General features: G+C 43.2%; 1 protein-coding gene across 2 annotated transcripts in view; it reads right to left on the bottom strand.

The window, feature by feature from the left end:
• LOC139689390 (beta-1,3-galactosyltransferase 5) overlaps window positions 1-19,675 on the bottom strand; it is a 280,003-nt gene that overhangs the window by 206,247 nt on the left and 54,081 nt on the right. For both annotated transcript variants that reach the window (XM_071586485.1, XM_071586484.1), the window contains exon 2: window positions 4,789-4,862. The gene's annotated coding sequence lies outside the window, so the exon portion shown is untranslated. The remainder of the gene's footprint in view (window positions 1-4,788; window positions 4,863-19,675) is intronic.

Raw genomic sequence — 19,675 nt, 5'->3', positions numbered from 1 at the left:
ATTTTCCGGGTTTAAATCAACTATTTAAGCTACAATTAAAAAATATTTTTGCAAGAATTTATTAACAGAGTAGAGAAAAATGACGACTATCTTAACGGAACACACATTTTGGTAATTCCCTAATCCATTTAACCAAATGAAAATGAGCAGAAGAGAAAAACAAATCTTCGAAATTAAATTACTTTTGGAGTACTTACTATCACCCATGTATCTTATTCTCCTGAAAAACGACTCTCGTGTAAGATTCCTTTAAGATAAAAAACATATGGTATTTGGTGTGGTTCTTCCATAAATTTACATTGCCACGAGAGGCGACAACAATGAAACTTGATAAATGCTCTTAGTGATAATGAATACGAAAATTCCCTCAGAATCTCTAACTTCCTCACCCTGCTATGAACCACTGTGCAATGAAATAATTTCATCCAGTCGAACACCGGGAATTTTACTTAACTTCAGAGTTAACGAAAACTAGCTTGGCTGCCCTCACTCAAAATTTTTTACCCCTCCACAAACAACACTTCGTTTCTAAACCAGTTTTACTCGTCCAAAGAGAAGAAACGAAATCCCACACTAAAGAAAAAGAACCATTGGCGTTTTCCCTCCTTTGGCTTGACGAGGATATTTTTCACGTATTTTGATGCTCGCAACATTTCGCAAGTAAGCGCCGCCGAGAATATATAATATAAATGTAGGGAAATGGAATATAACCAGCTCAATTTTTCATCAATCCAACTTTAAATTCTACATAACTGTGCGTAAAATTCAAAGTTGCTGATTTGACCAAAGCAACACAGATCGTCTCTGAAAGGGGTCTCAGGAAGTCAGATCACAAGTATCGCATAAAATTTTAAAGGAGAACCATTACCGATCCTTAAATTCAATAAGACTGGTTTAAAACCATTTTTCTTCTGTATTCCCTCATATCTGGCGGAATCGACCGAGCGGGCAGTCTTTTCAGGTGGGTGGGGACCAGTTGCTTAGAGTCCTGGGATCAAATCCAGCTGACACCCCTGCACACCATAGGCTTCACCGAAGCAGTGCGTTTGGACTTGTATCTTCCAATGTAACCTCGGAAGGCGGAGGGAAAGGAACTGCTCACTTTGGTACGCTGATATAATGAATTTCACGTGCCATAGGACTGAGAAGGAATTTTGCTCTAATGCCACCTATCAGATAAAACCTTCGCGTTAATCACTGCAGTTTTTAATTTAAAAAAATCAAGAATGTCAACGACACTCCATGGCCCATGGTTACCCCTCCAACCACCCGAAGCAGCAGCTCCTCCTCCCACACCAATCGCCGCCGCCCGAGACGGCGAGCCCTAAGTTCACCGAGGCGACAAGCCCCCGGGGCCTCCTCCGCTCCCCGCGCGCGGGACACCCGGAGCCGGGAGCCCCCAAAACTCTCCCGCACCTCCAGAAACCGACCTCGCGCCCTGCTCCCGCCGCCCCCTCCATTGCTACGCCGAAGGGTGCTTGTTGCGTGGTGAAGAGTGCATACTCGGCTCGTGCATCGTAACATTGGTGAACAAGGGTACTTTGCCCCGCGCCCCTGTGTTGAACGTAAGTGCCGACGTGGGAAGGGCGTGAACATGCGGATCGAGCAGCCATTGGGGACATGACTCCGCATCACGAGTACTCTACGTAGCGGTCACGCGCGGGCTATTGGCTTAAGGGTCCCAAGAGGCGTGGATTCCTATGGCCAAGAAAGTTACTCGAGAAGACAAAGATGGGCATATCGACATCGAGATCAAGGTACTGCATTGAATATCGGGGAAGAGAGAACTATGTTTACTTAAAAATTCACACGGTGAGGTGTCCGTGTGGAATCACTCTACGCAGTCAGACTGGATTTCACCACTTGGCCACGGAAGTTGAACTGTTCCCGCACATATTTTACGTATTCGTATTTCTCCTCAAGAAGATATTTTTCCATCCCGAAGTCCACTTCTCAACATAAATGTCGGTGTTGTAAAACCTTCTCGTCTGAAATCACAACGCCAACTGGAAAGATTTCATATACGTTCCCCAAATGACTCATTTCCAAATGAACTTTCAATTACAGATACAAAATACTGAATGAATATCACAGCATAAAAAATCAATCCCCTCACCGGAATTCGATTTCGGATCCTTCGACCGGCTATCAAAGCGAATGATTTTTACCTCATGAAATGCATGCACTTCGGTGCAAATCAGCGCACGAGTCGTTTAAAGTGACAGTCACGCCATTTCCCGCAGTTCATTGAAAAATACTGTAAAATTAATTTCACTCTCAGCTGAAATGACGTGAGGCGGGCACAGTCGCTGAAATGACGTGAGGCGGGCACAGTCGCTGAAATGACGTGAGGCGGGCACAGTCGCTGAAATGACGTGAGGCGGGTGTGGTGATCGCTCATCAAATCCCGAGAGCGTACGTCACGTGGTATCCCTTCCTGGAAAATTCAACTCTTCCGAAATCGATTGAAAAGCTTTACAGGAGTGTTCCGTAAGTGCTCTGGAGGGACAAATGGCTCGAGCAACCAGGGGCAATGTCGCAACCTGAGAGCGCCAGAGGTCACACGCTATTGCGGCACACGGACGGTTCAATTGACGACCCGAATGAAAAGCCCCAATGTCCGGATGCGTTCGAGACGCCCGCCTCCTACCCCCCCCCCCCCCCGTGATCCAAAGAGAAAATCAAGAAACTTATTATTAATTCTAGCCCTTTACTGTATTCATTTATTCCTTGCGATGAAACGAGAGTGAATAACATCTTGTACCAAGTCAAACGAAGGGTTCCACTAACAACGATAGAAATGGATCTTGGTATCGCTGTCGGAAAAATATAAATCATTATTCCAATTTTGCTGAATACATCCCTACTTAGATATCAGGAGTTATCAGCTCCAGGATTATCTCAATGCCTCCTGTTCCCTCGCCCCCCTAATGGACCACAAACGTGACGTGGTGTAAGGGCTTGCGCGTTCTAATGACCACTAGAGCTTTTCTGGCGGAGGTAATGATAATCGCTCTCAATTAGGTCACCCATGCCAGTCAAATAGGTAGCCGCTCCCGAGTGCTCCCGTCCGCTCCTCAGGGGTCTGTCTGACCCAGTGGGACGGTCATTTTATTGATGGGGTCATATTTTATTTTTGAGGAAGGGAAAGAGAAACTACCTGAATTATTGGTCCCAAGAAACTGGAAAGGACGCAAATATGACTTTATGAGTCCGGGCAGAACTCGGCCCACTGGGCTGGGTTCTCGGCTGTACTCGGAAGCGGAAGAGGCAATGCTTCCGTGGTCGTCATCTCTCGAAATCCTTGAAAGCGGAATCAACCGTAGCAGGAATGGAGACGCACACAGAGGACCAAACCAGTTAGAACGATGACTTAGAACTCTAGGAAGACGCTGAGTGCGGGGATATTAGAAATTATAAAGCAGGGGACAAAAACTTTATTAAATATAGATATTTATGGTTGTGCGAGGCGAGATGGAAGAATAATGGGAGTTAGTGAGCCAATAATTATAAAAAAATATTCTTGTACAACGGAGTGGATAAGATTTATCTACTTGTTTTGGACGCAATACACATGGGTGAATAAGCGGGAACAAACTGCCGCACTAAGACCATAACCCAGTGAAATCGAGCAGTCCTCTTCCAGAAATTACGCCAAATCACGTTTCACATTGCGTATCCCCGTGACATAACTTCCCGAGCGTGGCAGAAAACTTCGTTCTCTCGCATTCTTTAACTTTGAAAGAAAAACGGATGTGGCCATTACAGCGATCTCTATTGAGGTAATCTAGCCACTGATGTTATATTACAGACTCGGAGAACTAATTTCTTTTATAATTAACAGCCCACTAAGTTTAATTCAACCGAGAATAACCGAGTTAATTAAAAACCTGATTTAATTTATGATAAAAGTTTTGCTGCAACGAAAAAAATGAGAAGAGTATACCTAACTTTTCCATTACTTAAGAAATTAATGATATAGAACCAGACGAATAATTACATTTCCCTGGTAAATTGCTAAATTCTGAAGTTTTACTGTTTTCCATCCGTTTCAGTCTTGCTGGTACCAAACTAGAGTCATTCTTACAAGGATGTTCTTTCTTCTGAAAAATTCACATTTAACGTTTCAAGTTTTAACCTAAGCTGTATATCTAATTAAAATTAGCAAATTGCGTTAAAAACTAACAAAAAATTAATAGATATGTTAGGAGCTGCTCGAAAAATTTACTTTTTAGCTTGTCGCAGAAACATCTTTTATGTGTTACTATCACAGTCCCCAAACCAGAGGCAAGTGGTTTACAGTGGATATGCGGGTGAGAGGCTTGAACAAATGAACTATAGCCTCCACATGATTGATATATTTCCATGACATCCATATTTTGTAAACATAATTTCTCTTCGTATATACGAATGGCGACCCAAAGCCATTGTTATAACTGCTGAAGATATAATTTGAAATGATAATAACATAACTTAATTCACACGGTGGCACTAACAGGCTCGGTCTTGTATTTTTAAGCTTCTCCAAAGCCTGAATCTTGCGTTGAATTCAGTTTCAAGAAATACATAGCGTAGCAGCGTATTTGGAGACCTAATGTATGAATCGAACTCCCGGCCTCATAGCTCGTTGGTGAGTGCCCATTCTCATTGGTTTAAATAAAATGTCGGAATCCAATTTTCCTCGGGCTTCCTTAACAACCTTGGGCACTCCATCATTATTCCTTAGGTTGAAGTAGCACAGTTACATTGTTTCCCCTACGAGAGGGATATGGGTGACTTGATACATACCTTACAGCCATTCCTAGGAGCTCCTCTTTTGCGCCTTATCCATATGGGTCCCAATTGTCAGAGGCGTAGTCCACCTACAGAAATTGAACACTTCTTCATTATTTTGTAATTATGTGTTATTATACAACTTATTTAAATTAGTCGTATAATCGAGATTAGTATAAATACAAGAGTATCTGCTGCTAAGTGCAGCTTCATCTTCCACCTTCCAGAAACTGTACGGGTGTGATTAGAACACACAAGAAAGAATGAAAATTGAAGTACTGTGGGAAGGAAGTTGGCTATTTATTTCGCACACTTAGATCTTAAAACTTCAGTTAATAATGACAGTTGTGCCATTAGTCAGAAAAATCTAATCAGAGGAAAGGCATTTGCTCTTCCACTCAACGAATTTAAAAATACATTTTTGGCAACTTAACATAATGTCCTTGAAGGCCACGGGCAACATCCATGACTCTCAAATGTAAGTTTGTGCATCTCGGCCTAACCTGTCTCATATTCGATCACAATTTTCGTAAAATAACAGTTATTTAAAAAAGATTTAATTACAGAAGTATATACTACAGAAGGAAATATTACTGGAGAATGATACATGGGGATTATTTAATGAACACTGAAGAGCAGGAAATCAGCCTTCATAAACTATTATCCGTTCACCCTCCGTAAGGAAGCAAAATATATACTCGCAAAAACTCATCAACGCAAAGAAAAATTATACTTAACCGAACCTTACTGAGAACTCACATGATATAATACGCGGGAAAGAGTGGTAAACACTCGAAGTACTTGCCTTTCATGGGCCATCATTTACGGTACACACTCCTCAAGTTCAACTGATGAGTATACCATACATTATCCACGAAGTGGATTGGAATTTCAAGCAACCAACATTAGCCCCTCATAATAATGACTTAAGGAGATGGAACGGTGGAATCAGGCCAAATTTTGTCTACCTGCCACACACATTTTGGCAAAATAATGGATCCAATGGACGAAAAAAAAACATGCCGCCTCTCTTTAATGTAACAGTGGAGGAAACAATCCAGATAGTTGCAAATTCGGGAGTTAACAATTACTAATATCTCATAAACGTTCACACTACTTTGGTGGCACAAGTCGAGGGTATATGCTCTCGATGCGGGAGCACTGAGTGGCCCCCACGAGGATGGAAGCCAAATGCCTGGGAGACCAATAATTGCAAATCACAGGGAATCAATCAGGACGACCAAAACGCTGGCGTAGGGCTCAATCGCTCTGGAATGTTGGAAGTTGGATATCGTGAAATAAAAGGATTACTCTGGTTCTCAACCGACATACAAAAACTTGCCTCCGGAAATGAAAGCAAGATTCAATAGTAGCAGAAAGAAGCCACACCACATCCATGAACAATAGGGAGAAAACAAAGTCCGTTTGTCATCCGAGGAGCAAAGGGAAAACTGAAAAAGAAGATCGGAAAATAGCATGTTCCGTTTCACATACGTATAATATCGTAGTGGTAGCGTATATTGAGGCGAGCAACAAATAAAGCAAAAGATGCATGGTGGAAGACGCAGTGCGAGGATATGGAAAGTCTGCAGAGGACGGGTGAAATCGGTGCGCTGTACAGCAAAGTTACATCTTTATCGGGAAGTAAGAAAGGGAGATCTATGCTAACAGTTAGAGATAGGGCGGGTAAGGTAATAGTGGACACAGGAAAGATTCAAGAGAGATGGAAGAAAAATGTAGAAGAACTGTATGGTAAAGAACTTAGACCAACAGAGTTGACATAGAAAAGGAACATGACGTACAGGAATCCTAGGTCCAGGCATACTCGACGATGATATAGGAAGGGCATTAGGGAGATGAAATTAAATAAGGCCGTGGGGGTGAACAATATTCCTGCGGAACTATTAAAATGTTTAGGAAAATGCGGGAGGAAGAGACTTTATGGGCTGATTCGTAGGACCTATGAGAAAGGAATCTGGCCGGAAGGCTTTATGAGATCAGTGTTAGTTCCTATTCCGAAAAAGGTAGAGCATACATCATGTGAAGACTACAGGACAATAAGATTGATATCCCACGCAGCTAAAGTTGTTCTCAGGAACATGAATAAAAGGATAGAGAGTAGGGCAAATGATTACTTAGGGGATGATCAATTTGGATTTAAGAAGGGGAGAGGTACGCGTGATGCCATTGCAGTAACGAGATTATTAATCGAGAGGAATATAGAACACAACCAGGAGGTATTTGCCTGTTTCGTAGATTTCGAAAAGGCGTTTGATAGAGTGAATTGGGAAAAACTAATGAGTATATTGCAGAAAATAGGAATAGATTGGAGGGACAGGAGGCTAATCCGCAACCTGTATATGTCTCAGACTGCTCAGGTACGAGTGGGGAACGGGGAGTCCGGATGGGCAGTGTTAGGAAGGGGTGTAAGGCAGGGTTGCCCATTATATCATAGTTGCTGTTCAACCTGTATGCAGAGGAAATGATTAAAGAGGCATGGGAAGAAATGCAAGTAGGAATGAAAGTGGGCGGTCAATTCGTAAAATCAGTTAGGTTTGCTGATGATCAAGCTTTAGTTTGTCAGTCAGCCAAGGGGTTGCAAGCATTGCTTAGTGAATTGGAAATTCAGTGCGACAGGTATGGGATGAGAATCAATATTAATAAAACAAAGGTTATGCGATGTTCTAGAAAGAAAAAGGCTAAGGTAAACATTAAAATAGGAGGGCAAAAACTAGAGCCGGTAGAAAAGTTTGCGTGTCTCGTAGGTGTTTTGGACCAACACGGTCAAAGTAGTAGGGACGTTAGGAGAATAATTGCAAGGAGGCTTTACCAAGGAGGAGGGAGTTGATGACAGGGATGGCGTGTTCGACGCATTTCCTGGTTGCCCTTTACCTGTGCCCAGATTCTCCCAGACGTTGGGCCCTTTTGAGTGTGTGTTTCTTGAGTGCTTGTGTGTGTGATTGGTCTGTGCCAGTCACAAAGTGTGCTTGAGAATATCCTGGAACCTTTAACGGGGTCTTCTCTACAGCCTCGTTAAGGATTCAATCTCCATCTGAAATTCTTTAACAGGGCATCACAGCCTCGCGAAGGATTTCAGTCAGGATAGTGTGCGTGTGGCTGTGTGTTGGTCCCTGACGCGGATTAATTTCCCGTAAACCACCACAGAGGGTATTCCGGTCGAGAGGTTGTGGTTGGTCCCTGACGTGGTTCCCGTTAAACCAACCCAGCAATTGGTCTGACGAGAGATTTGCAACTAATTATGACGGCCATTGGAGTTTTCTTTCCCCATTCTTATTTGGTAGATTACCTAATAATAATAAATATCGTAGCATAAGAGCAGAGTCAAAAAGATGCACTAATATTTTTGAGCATATTCCTGAACATATACTAAGAAGTACAACACGAATGTCAGCAAAAATACAAGGCATGCGAAAGAAGGAATTTGTAGGTTCATGCGGCGCCAGTAGGAGATGATTTAGGACTAACTCCTCTCTATGGACATCAGGAGAGAATAAGTAGGTCGAGCTATGAATCAGGAGTACCTCGTAGAATGCATTTTCATACTGAAAGGCGAGAAGTATAGAAGAAGATAGATAGAAGGAAGCAAAAGGTAAAAGCAGTAGAGTGGATTACGGCACACACTGAATCAGTAACACTGATCAAAGAAAAAGCAAACCACGAAAGAATAGGCGTCCCAAAAATACTGTGCTGGGGCCAAAGATCACATTAGCAGATATATTAAATATATATAGAGGAGTGATAGAGAGGAGGGAAAGATCCGGAGCAAGGAAAGGGAGAAAAGAACATTGGGACGTTTGGTGCATTTGAAGGGAGCAGAATGGAAGGGAAGGTGCCGTCAGGTTGGCTAGGAGAGGCCCGACGGAAGAGCAGCCCTCTGAGTGCACAAGGGAGTCAGTACTGCAAGGGTAGGAATGGAGGGCTGCCGTCGAGCAAACTTAGGATTGAAATGCTGATGAATGGGATAAGACTTGGGTTCGAGCAGATAGGGAAGGCAGATTTTGAGGTACGTGTGCGGGAGAGCCAGAGTTAGCGCGATAGGTTGGATCCAGAACCAAATCTTCAACGATGTCGTAGGCCCATCGAGATCAGGTGGTTAGGCCGATTGTCACCGAAGCACGAGAGAACACGGCGACATAGGAGGAGGCGAAGGCCATGGTGGGACGTGGAAGGGGAGGAAGGTTTGAGGGAACGGGGATTGAGAAGATTCAAGGGGAAGGGCGAGGCGAGAGGTAGGGACACCTTGTCACTAAAAGACAACTTGTAACTTCTGTTCCTTGCAGCTCGCTCGTCCAGAAGCTTCTGGCGACAAAACAATTCTTACGAAATTTACCACGCCAATTTTTCATAGTTCATGTGCATAAGAATATTTCGCATTACACTCAAAATTGCTTTTAGAGATATAGTAAATTGATGTGAGCTTTGAGTAACGGGACAAGTGAGTACATGAAGAGAGCTCGTCACACCAAGAGAGACGTCGCGGCACTTGATACAGAACTATACCTAATACAGTGGTGTGTATTGCATCGTCACAATCGGCGAAGTGGTTTTCGGGCTCATCACGTAAGACAAAGGGTGGTGGGAAGGCAAATGGCAAAGGGACCACGACGCCATGGATCAAGGCTCAATTTCCACGTGAAGTGCGATTGGTTTGGGTAGTCGATGTGATGGGGATATGCGACGGGGAGGGACGTTTCAGCGGCCTCTCGCCACGAATCCTCAGGCAAAACAGCCCACTCCTCAGACGGCAAATGGAACTTTTATAGTCTTTTCATTATTTCGGTCATGAATTCCTCCGTTTTTTTAAGGGATTACGATCGCAGAGCAACCGAATTGTCCGAGTATAACGATAACTTTGCCGATGCCATAGGACCGAATGAATTAAAGGCACATTGTCCACGAACGGTTAAGAATGAAACTTGGTTTTCATACCTGGATAAATATTTCCACCGGCCCGCGGGGGCCCTAGGATCCCGATGGTCTGCTTTGGGAAAATCATCAGTTTTCTCAGGGGCTAAAACCTATTGAATTTACTCAATATCCACGTCCGAGGTGGGGCGCACATTGGTGGCCTTCGGAGTACACACGATTAACGCGATATCGGGCGGGTTTCGAGCCAGAAGATTCCAGCCATTGAACTGAAAAACACATCGGCTCAACTATTTTTCTACATCAATCATCCTTCTCAGTTTAACCTCAACTTTCTTCCATTACTTTATGACTTCGTTTACATGCAAGAGTCGACCGGAAACATTAATAAGATTACCACGAAAAAAATGTCTATCCACAAATTATTTTCAAAGCACGAAAATTCAACTCTCAGTGATGGTGTGCAGGAATACTAAGAGAATTAGCTGTGAGGAGGAGTAGCGCAAAGCCCACTCCATTTGAAGAATTTTGCCATTCTCAAGGAACCTTTGGAGAACATTAAACTGCTTAAAATGGCACACACGGGCGGTGATATTGACGTAGTTTCTCCTCATTTCATCACGCTCGTTTGGCCAAGAGAAAAACTTATGGACACCAATGATAATGAATCAAAAATTATTTTATACAAATGAATTTCCCAATAAGCATTTAACGATCTGCGGGGATTTGGAAATTTTACGCCAAGCTTTAAGGCCATAAATGTATATAAGGGGTCACATTTCAGAAGGGAATTTCCACCTATTCGAATCCTGAAGAAGCCCTACCGCCATTGAAATTCCTCATATTGCGTCAAAATATGAAAAATAAACATGAAAAGCTCATACTTATTACAAATTACTACAATCAAAAGATAATTTCGGCTCGAAATATAATTAAGCATTTGAAAAACAGATATACAGGGTTCGTCCGGAAAACAAGTGTACTGACTCCTGGGCTGGGCGCGCCGCTCCAGGCGCGCCCAGCACCGCTCTGACGGGCTGCGATTGTAGGGAGGTATGTTGGCAAGCGACGCTGAAAAAGGCAGTCGGCTCTGAGCTGTGGTGTAGTGAGGAGCTCTGTTAACGCGAACCTCCACGCTCGACCCACGTCACGGAACGTGATGCCGAAGTTTTTGGAGCAGCGTTATTCCATCAAATTTGCGGTAAAGCTTGGGAAATCGTCTACCGAAACTGTCGGTATGATTAACCAGGCTTACGGGGAGTCAGCCATGTCCAGAAACATGATCTTTCGGTGGCACAAGATGTTCGTGGAGGGCAGAGAAGAGGTCGACGACGAGTCTTCGAGAGGTTCCCGATGATGCCTTCGCGGGAGCGTTCCAGGAATGGGAACGCCGCTGGAACAAGTGTATCGACTCACAAGGGTCCTATTTTGAGGAATATTAGCTTAAGATATGTAAAAGTGTAATAATTTTTTTTCCTGAGCTCAGTACACTTATTTTCCGGACGAACCCTGTATGAGAATAACTGTCGCCCTGTGTGTTCATACATTTCATCGCCAAAATATGCGAAACTACTCATTGAGAGTAAAAGGAAGCAGTAACGCACTTGGGTATTCAGAGGTGTTCCAAAATGTGACCTCTCTCTCTCTCTAACTGTATGACCTGACAGCAGGGAAGCGTTCTTCCGCGAAAAAAATGGAAAACATGCAATTGGTGCGAAACTCCGTTCACCATAGCTGTGCGTGAATTTTATTAGGTAATCTACTGGTTAAGGTACGTTTTGGATGGGCATAGCTGCCAAAGAAATCTGCCGTGTCTCCAAACAAAACGCAACCAAACATCCTTCTCTAAACAGGCCCCTCTTCATCTCTGTGTGCTTCCTTCCTCCCTACATTCCGTCCAACATCCTATTCCTGCCCTTTCCTCATTTTCCTAACATTCTCTTCTCTATCACTGCCTTTAACATCCCATTGCTAATCAACATGCTTTAAATCCATTTTTCCTATATTCTTTGTGTTTCTCCAAACAATCCCCTCTCCTCGCCCACCATACCCAACACTTCGTCGTTCGTTTTCCTTTCGGTCCATTTCACCTTCTCCACCTTTCTTCTCTCCCTGAACAAGATACGATCACCTGGAAGATATTGATGGCGTAATCAATAGTAGCTCTGGGCAAAAAGTTCCAGCTTTGAAAATACAATTTTCATTCTGCGCAATTATCAACAAGGGTATAAAATTCATACCGACGGAAGTGCCGGTACTTCGAGCCGACTTGCCGACCAATCTTTAAACCTTCTACCAGAGAAAAATAATAATATAAACATATTCATCCATAGCTCAACTACCTAACAAAAACGGCGATGATACGTTCCCCGTGGTTCCAATTTATCAATATGATTCTTGCATTAGCTATTTAAAAACAATAAGAATAAAATGGCTATTAATTCTCACAACATGTTTTGTATAAAATATTATTCAACGATACTAGGGGAGGAAAAATCAAACTGTCGCACAATTGTTGCATGATAGAACATCTTTCAAATTTATGTACCCCTTATAATAAGGACAATTCAGGTAGTCGTCATAAAAGGAATCCACATTATGTACTCGGAATACGGTGAAGGTTCTATTAATATTGGAGCACAGATAGATGTGCGTTTATGACCAACTGTAACCAGGTGACGATGGCTAAAATGCCGGAATATTGGCAATACAAGTTTTGCCGCATATAATCCGTAATCCTGAACAAATTCTCAAATAATCAAATCCCCCGCCACACGCCTTTGCGGCGGCTTGCGGGGTATTATGTAGATGTAGAATAAATGTGCGATTAAATGATGAAAGTTTGCGTAGTTAATTCCATCAACCTGATTGCGGAAATACCAGAACCATGAGACTTTATTCAAGTAACTTGATTACACTTCCGTTACACCAATATTTTTATGTCGCTACTACCGGGTCGGTCCTACCACTTTTGCTTTCAAATACTAGTCCGTAAAATACCGGCATTTTGTTAAGGACCACTCATGCCTAATCCTTGGAACAATGCATCGTAGAATGTTTCAACAATGGATAAAAACTAATCGTTGTTCTATTTAAAGACAATATCACTACCCGCTTCAAAAAGAAAATTAAAAATCTTGAAGGAACAACTCCTTATGGATGAATACTCAATTATAACATATATTGGGTGGTTTATGCTGTAACATAGCCTACGGGGAAGAGGGTGGTACCATGGCTAAAGTAGTGGCTTCCCACTCAGAGAGCCCGGGTTCGCATTTTGGAATCGACAGATCTTTTTTAAGTGGTATCCCGATCCCTACTTGAGGTGCGTCGTGGAGAGCACTTCGAGTAAGTACGCCGTACGTCGGATGGGGCGTTAAACTGCGGGCCTCTTCGCGCCTTTCGTTAAGAGTAGGCTGATGCCGATTCCCTCCTCCCTCCCTTCTTTCCCATTCAACCTTAATGGCGCAGATGACCTCGGCCGTCGGTCGCCTCCCCTACAACCAATACTAACATAGCCAAGACTCTACCAATACTCCCTTTCAGGATAAGCGGGGAAGTTAAATAATTATTATTCAATTAACGGTTAAGGAATCAAATCTCTAATAGCTTCCAAAGTACTACATCTTCCATCTCTCAATCTTGTCCCATGTATGCGTTGTATCAAATGCACTATTCTGTTCCAGGCACCTCTCTTTCAAAGTCCTTGCCTTTCCCCCAGTACTTACGCATTTACCAAAAAACCCCTAGTGTACATGCGTTCATTGAAAAACTATTTAACTGCAGTTGGTGGCGTTTCGCGAATTAATTGCCAGAAGGCTTAAAAATTTTGCAACACCAATGTACCCGTATGTTTCGCGAATCACCAGCACCGCGTCAATACTCTGCGTTCGCCCTCTTTAACCGGCTCACGTTCATTATTTATGTCGTCATTTGTTGCGCGAGAGGATTTTTTGTTGACTATAAAGGTCAGAATTATTACCTCTACGAATGATCGACTGAAACCAGGAAGCCCGACGAAACCTGTCGAAGTGATTGTACTTTAAGACAGGTCAGTTGCGACATGATCGTCAGTGGTAAATGGCGGCTCGTTGATAAGTGGACGAGATTCCCTCTGACACTGGCCACATGGGAGCAAAGATTTCTTTTACGTCAACAGTGAAAATACGCATTTGCCGCGCAACTCCGTGCCATGAGTGCGAGGACAAGCATATCGCATGCGCGGATGTGAGTCATGGACTAACATTCGCACAATCCTGCTATCTCGGCTGATCGAATTTGGAGGAGACATGCAAAACATGGTTCCACTGAGAATCACGATCATACGAGAGTAAATGCGTACGCGGATGCGTTTATGTGTGAGTGCGTGTGTGTAATTTGTGTGATGTGTGTGTAATAACAACCGAATTGTTTCGGAATTAATATCTCTGTTTGCGCCCTTTCTTGAGCGTCTATGCTTAAATGGTGTCTTTAGCGTGTATTTTGAGTGCGTGCATATACAGGGTACGGCAAGGGGTTTTGCCATAAAAAATGGAAGTTATGTTGCCGCACCCTGTAATATATACGCATAAATACGTATGTATGCTTTCGCAAATATACAAATATGTATGGGTAATTTTTTGTTTTACAAATATCGGAGTCGTTATTGGACATTACATTCATTATTGGAGCGCACAAAATCACATTAGATTCGGAAAATTGAAGAAACCACCCCTATACGATCGTCAGCGTTAATGCTTAATTTTTCTCCATCATAATTTCTCATTTCCCAGTCATTGCAAGACAACTACCGGCAATTACGGAGACTTTCGGAGACAATATAAAATAACGTGGTAATATTTGAAAAACATACACCATGGTGAATTAAGTGAAATCCTTGAAAGCGAACTACAATTTCAAAATGGTGTCCTACTGTCACGTTAGGTGGCAATAGTGATCGCCATGGTTTGTTTGGTATCCGAGCGTTAGCTGCATGATTCAAAAACAGCAATATGGTGCAACAATGTTGAAAGCGTGGCAGCTGAATTTGCAACATGAACAGAGAGAAACATCATACTCAGGTCTTTGTGGAGCAGTCAAGAGGAGAAATATTGAAATTTATCATTGAATGAAAGTTGCTGATTGAACTCTATCACTTGGACGAGTTGACTAGTGAACTAGGAAGTTAGTTACATGTGGACAAGAATCACTTCTCTGAAAGACTCCCCTTGACCAAGTGAGGCACACCAAGTATTGACACCACCGGCCTTAGTGTCAGTTTAAGCTTTTCTGGAGGCACCATGAACACTCTAAGTGCCGAAATATTTCTTTGACATAACATGAAGAGTCCACAGGAACATGATAACTTAGAATCTTCTGGATTCAAGAAATTAAGAGATTAAACGTTACAAGGTTTTTCCATTGACTCTACCAGGTAACCTCCTCCCTTTATCCTCATTTTATATGCTAAATAATTAGTTTCAGCGTCACTGCATTCATTAGATACTGAGATAATGGATGTCGAGGTAAATCTGTTCGATTTTCTAAAAACGGACTTGAAATAGTCCATTCCAAAACATTAGTAAACAATTCTGCATAGCTAATTTCGCCTCTTGCAGAAAAAGACATTTGCGACAGTTTATAAGACCACTTCTTTGAATATAGGATGAGCCTACTGCCCTCTTTTCCTTCCAAAAACTAAGGAAATGCCCTCCTTTCCTGCGGGCGGGAAAGGAGGGCATATCCAGCATAGGTAATCCTAAGTCACGCCATCTCGGGGCAGATGAGCGGCCGGCTGGCGGGTTTGGGGGACCGGCTGGCGGGTTGGGAGGGCGGACGAAGGGCCAGCGCCGGAGGGTGGACGGGGAACGAGCGGTGAAGGCTCGAGACGAAGGAGACACAGGCCGTCATCTACGGGAAGCCGCACTGCAAAATCAGGGTAGACGAACATCCTTCCAAGTTGTTACCGAGAGAAAACCGCAACAGCTATCGCTCGAGAGTTCTGGTACCCAAGAAAACCTAAATATCACATCATTCTTAAATGGTCCAGTGAAATGTTTAAAAAACGGTCAGTTGAGGACTACTTCTAAGTAAATTTGAAGAGAAAATTCGCATTTTAAAAAAGACCAAAACCGTACAGTCTGCTTTCTTTTCTTGGGATACTATAAAACTGTTTTCACCACCACAACAATCAATCTCACGTTTTGATTGAATGCGTGGAGGGCGTATGCCCCTAACCTCGGGCTGCGGCCCGCGAAATCCAGACACCAAGTCCACACTGTGCCGCCTGAGGTTTCCAACAAAATTTTTTTGATCTGAAAATTGCACCACTTGGCGCGCCGAGATTATTATTAAGAAAGGATTGCCCAACGGCGGCCACGATTTGAACCCGTGACCTCATGTCAGGTAGCAAAACGCTCCCCATCATCACCTGCCATACCCACATATTAGTGAAATAGATCGGGGATGAGTAGACGCGGCTTGGTCTTCGGCCGACACTCCTCGACGACCTCTTCCGTCAAAGGTAATTTCAACCGTCTCGGGGATGACGTTTCGTCTTTCGAGCAACGGAACACCAAGAGTAGAGGTGGACGACGTCAACTTTCGAGGGAAAGCAAGGTGGTGCAAGTTCTGAAACTTGAATACTCCAGCAGAAAAAATGCACTTTTTTTACTTTATAAAATGGATGTCTTTAGGGTTTATCACCATAGTTCAGTTAAAGTTTAGATTCGCATGGGGCCACATTTCATTCCGAGTATCAATCCGTTTTGAGATCTTTACGGGATTAAGGGCTCCCGATAGTTAATGCGATATCGCGTTCCGCATGAAACTACTCCGATGAAGAAACACATTACGCTCCATTATGTACAATGAGATACTACTTTCTACAAATAGAATATGAAGCTCACGATATACACTTTAACCTGCCATGGACTTCCGAAAGGAATGCTGTTTCGTATAATTTTGCAAGCTTTTAAATGGCGCCCACTCCGTTTGAACAATCTAATTTCCTTTGACAAGTCCCACCTAAAAACCCCGGCAGTCCCCGTTCTGAAAGCCCTCGCCAGTAATAAAACCGATGATTGTTTTATATGAATCAGACATGTAAGTACGTTTTTCATTTTTTATATCAACTACTGGGTAAAGCTTTCGGCCTCTGTCCGAAGGGTCCTCCTTCTTTCAAAATCTGGGCGGGTGGGTGCCTTGGGATACTACCATGTGAAATGCAAGTGGTGCGATTTTCCCAATTCCGTGGTAGCAACTTCCCGAGGTATCAAAGGTGGCAAAGGAAAAGAAAGAGCAATCCTATTATGATGTGTGAATTTCACACGGCGATACGAGTTCCACCCTCGCCCATCAAAACTAGGCTACGGGTTCCAGAATATATGGAGTATGCCTCTGCGTGTGATTCGTTCATGTCATGCCCTTTTTTCAGTCACTTTCCAACTGCATGAACGAGTGTGTAAAACTTTAATACATCCCATTCATTACAAACACGCGAAACAATTACAAGAAGGGAACTTTTGTTGATATGACGAGGACATTTCTAAGGAGCGATGTACGCGTATAGGAGCGGAATACCTTCAGACTCGCGTTTTTGAATCAGTGAGGTAGTGCAAGCATCATATTTTAAATTACATTCCGTCGAAGTTTCCATTAAACCAGAATGGTAAGTAGGCCAGAGAACTGAGTATTTTATGCTTGACAGACTGGTTGGATAATCATGGGTAATTATATGAATAAATAGCACTTGAATGAATTAGTGTTTCAGAGTTTTGATATCGAGTAAAATTGTTGGCCTATCCTGATAACGTTTGGCAAAGTTAAAAGGAAAGAGAGAAAGGAAAAATCACCAATTATGGGTAAAGAAGAAAGCCGAGATGAAAAATAGATGGGATTCCTATGAAAATATATATATACTGCGGGTGAATTTCCACGACCAAGAGCCACGTCATTGGAGCCAATACATTAAAACTCGGTCCAGATCTGAATATTGATTCTTGAAGACGCACTGGCGCTTTAGTGAGCGCTAATTTTACGTGCAAGGAATTTCAAATTCAAGTTAATTTGAATGAAAAAGGACTAACACCGCGCCCTTCACAATACCTTGCGTAAACAAAACAAATTCTTCAGAAAAAGACTGACTGCAATACACTCGGAAGCCACATTCCCACCAACGTTTATTATACGAAATAAATGACGCTTCGGAAAAATCGGAGTGACTAAATTGATTCAAGGCGTCGCATAAAAAGACATCCGTCCTCGCCTGTGACTACAACCTCGGCGTGGATGGAAGGACTTGCGTGTTTAGCAAACCCCTGGAGCTATCCCATCGGGGGTTAGAATTGCCCCCGGTAGTAGTGCAGTCAAATTTTATGTGAAGAAAAACGCTAATTATATATTTCATATTAATGCGCAAAAGTAATTACAATACTTGAGGATTTTACTATTCCCACGTCATACCCCGTGAGAAGCAGCGTGTGCTCGTGGTAGGGGATATCGGGACAAGGCAGCCTTTTTATACGTGTTAACTGTGGGAAATTAAGCATTGCTCGCTTTTACTTGGGCAGGTGGAAGCCCCAGGAGTGGGGAGAGAGACCTGGAGACAAACAGACCTCCCTCCCTCCCTCACTGCCCTCCCCCTCCCCTCACTCACCCTTCTGAACGGATGCTATTTTCTTCCGGCACACATTCTTGGCAAGCTTTAATGGCAGGGTTGAAAATATAAATCATGTTGCAACTGAAATTTACGAGAAAAACGAAATTATAGGGGGGGGGGGCGGTTGAGGCCCTCTCTCTCTCTCCCCCTTCTACCCCCACTCCTTCCGGTTCTCGTAAATGTCCTAAGGAAGCACCGCAGATGAAAATGTCTTCCACTCTAATACCTTAAGGTGTGTGGCGTTTTTTCCCAACGCGATCGCGAACGGTATGAGCATGGGACGTGCACTCAAAAATAAAATTAGACGCCGCATAGACTGTTTCTTCATTTTCTTCGGTTGCCGTTATCAGCCGAAATCCCAATACGTCCCCTTTTGATCCACTCCGGGGTTCCGGAATTAAACTAGCGGGGCATCACTCTTTCCCTAGGACAGAGCTTCGCTCGTATTTCCGTGATCGGAGCAGGTCCCACGCCACACCGCTGAGGAGTTCAGCTTATGAAATTCAACTGTCTTGAGTGAAGTCTCCGCTGGCATCCAGCCAATTTAGAGGCGCGGACGTTTTTATGAAATCTGAGGCAACCGCCATTTGAGGTCATAGGGGCCTAGGAAATATAGGCGGGTGAAATTTGGTAGAGAGAATTTTCAGGGAATAGACAGAAACTTGGCGTGAAAACTACTTGGCGTACTCAAAGTGCTCTCCACGTGGCGCCCGAAACAGGGATCGCGATGCCTCTTAAAAACCCTGACATCTCAGCGTCAGGATTTAAACAAGCGCCCTCAGGGGTGGGAGGGTTGTGCACTAACCACCGCACAACCCCGATTCCCATTATAAGCAGATACTCTATTAGAAGTCAACTGACACTCGGCAGGACTAGTCTGAAAATAAGGGAGCACTTAACCCAATTCCACACGAGGAATACAGTTTTCCATGCCTGGTGTCGTTTGGTCTCTTCATGGCTCGTCGGAGAGGATGTTAGGTAAACCATCCACGAGGTTCATTAGTAATTTTACGCCATACAGGAACATTCTTTTCGAACTGTTGTATTCGTTGTTTACTAATGCCGGGTAAAATAATGCATACGTAATACTAATCAAAAAGTATTCACAATATCAGTTTAAGCGGTAGTACATTTCCTTAAATATTTCTCTTCGTGATCTCGCCTTTCAATGTAATAGAATTCTCCCTTCTCTGCGTCAGCATTGAACACGTGGGATTTTGGTTTATTATGCTTTCGGTGGTGGCAGTCCAAGGCTTTTCAAAAATTGGGCAGCACTTTCAATCAGTTCACAACATCTTTAGATGAAACCTCAAATAATATCTCGTTCGATTCGGTAATCGCATCCTTCGGCGAAAGTCTCAACAAGTATTTAATAGT

This window comes from Hetaerina americana, unplaced genomic scaffold (genome assembly GCF_022747635.1).
Source record: "Hetaerina americana unplaced genomic scaffold, ioHetAmer1.1.p SCAF_23, whole genome shotgun sequence".
In the NCBI taxonomy this organism is placed as follows: domain Eukaryota; kingdom Metazoa; phylum Arthropoda; class Insecta; order Odonata; family Calopterygidae; genus Hetaerina; species Hetaerina americana.
Note: the sequence above shows the minus strand (reverse complement) of the source record. Positions and strands in the feature narration are given on the sequence as shown.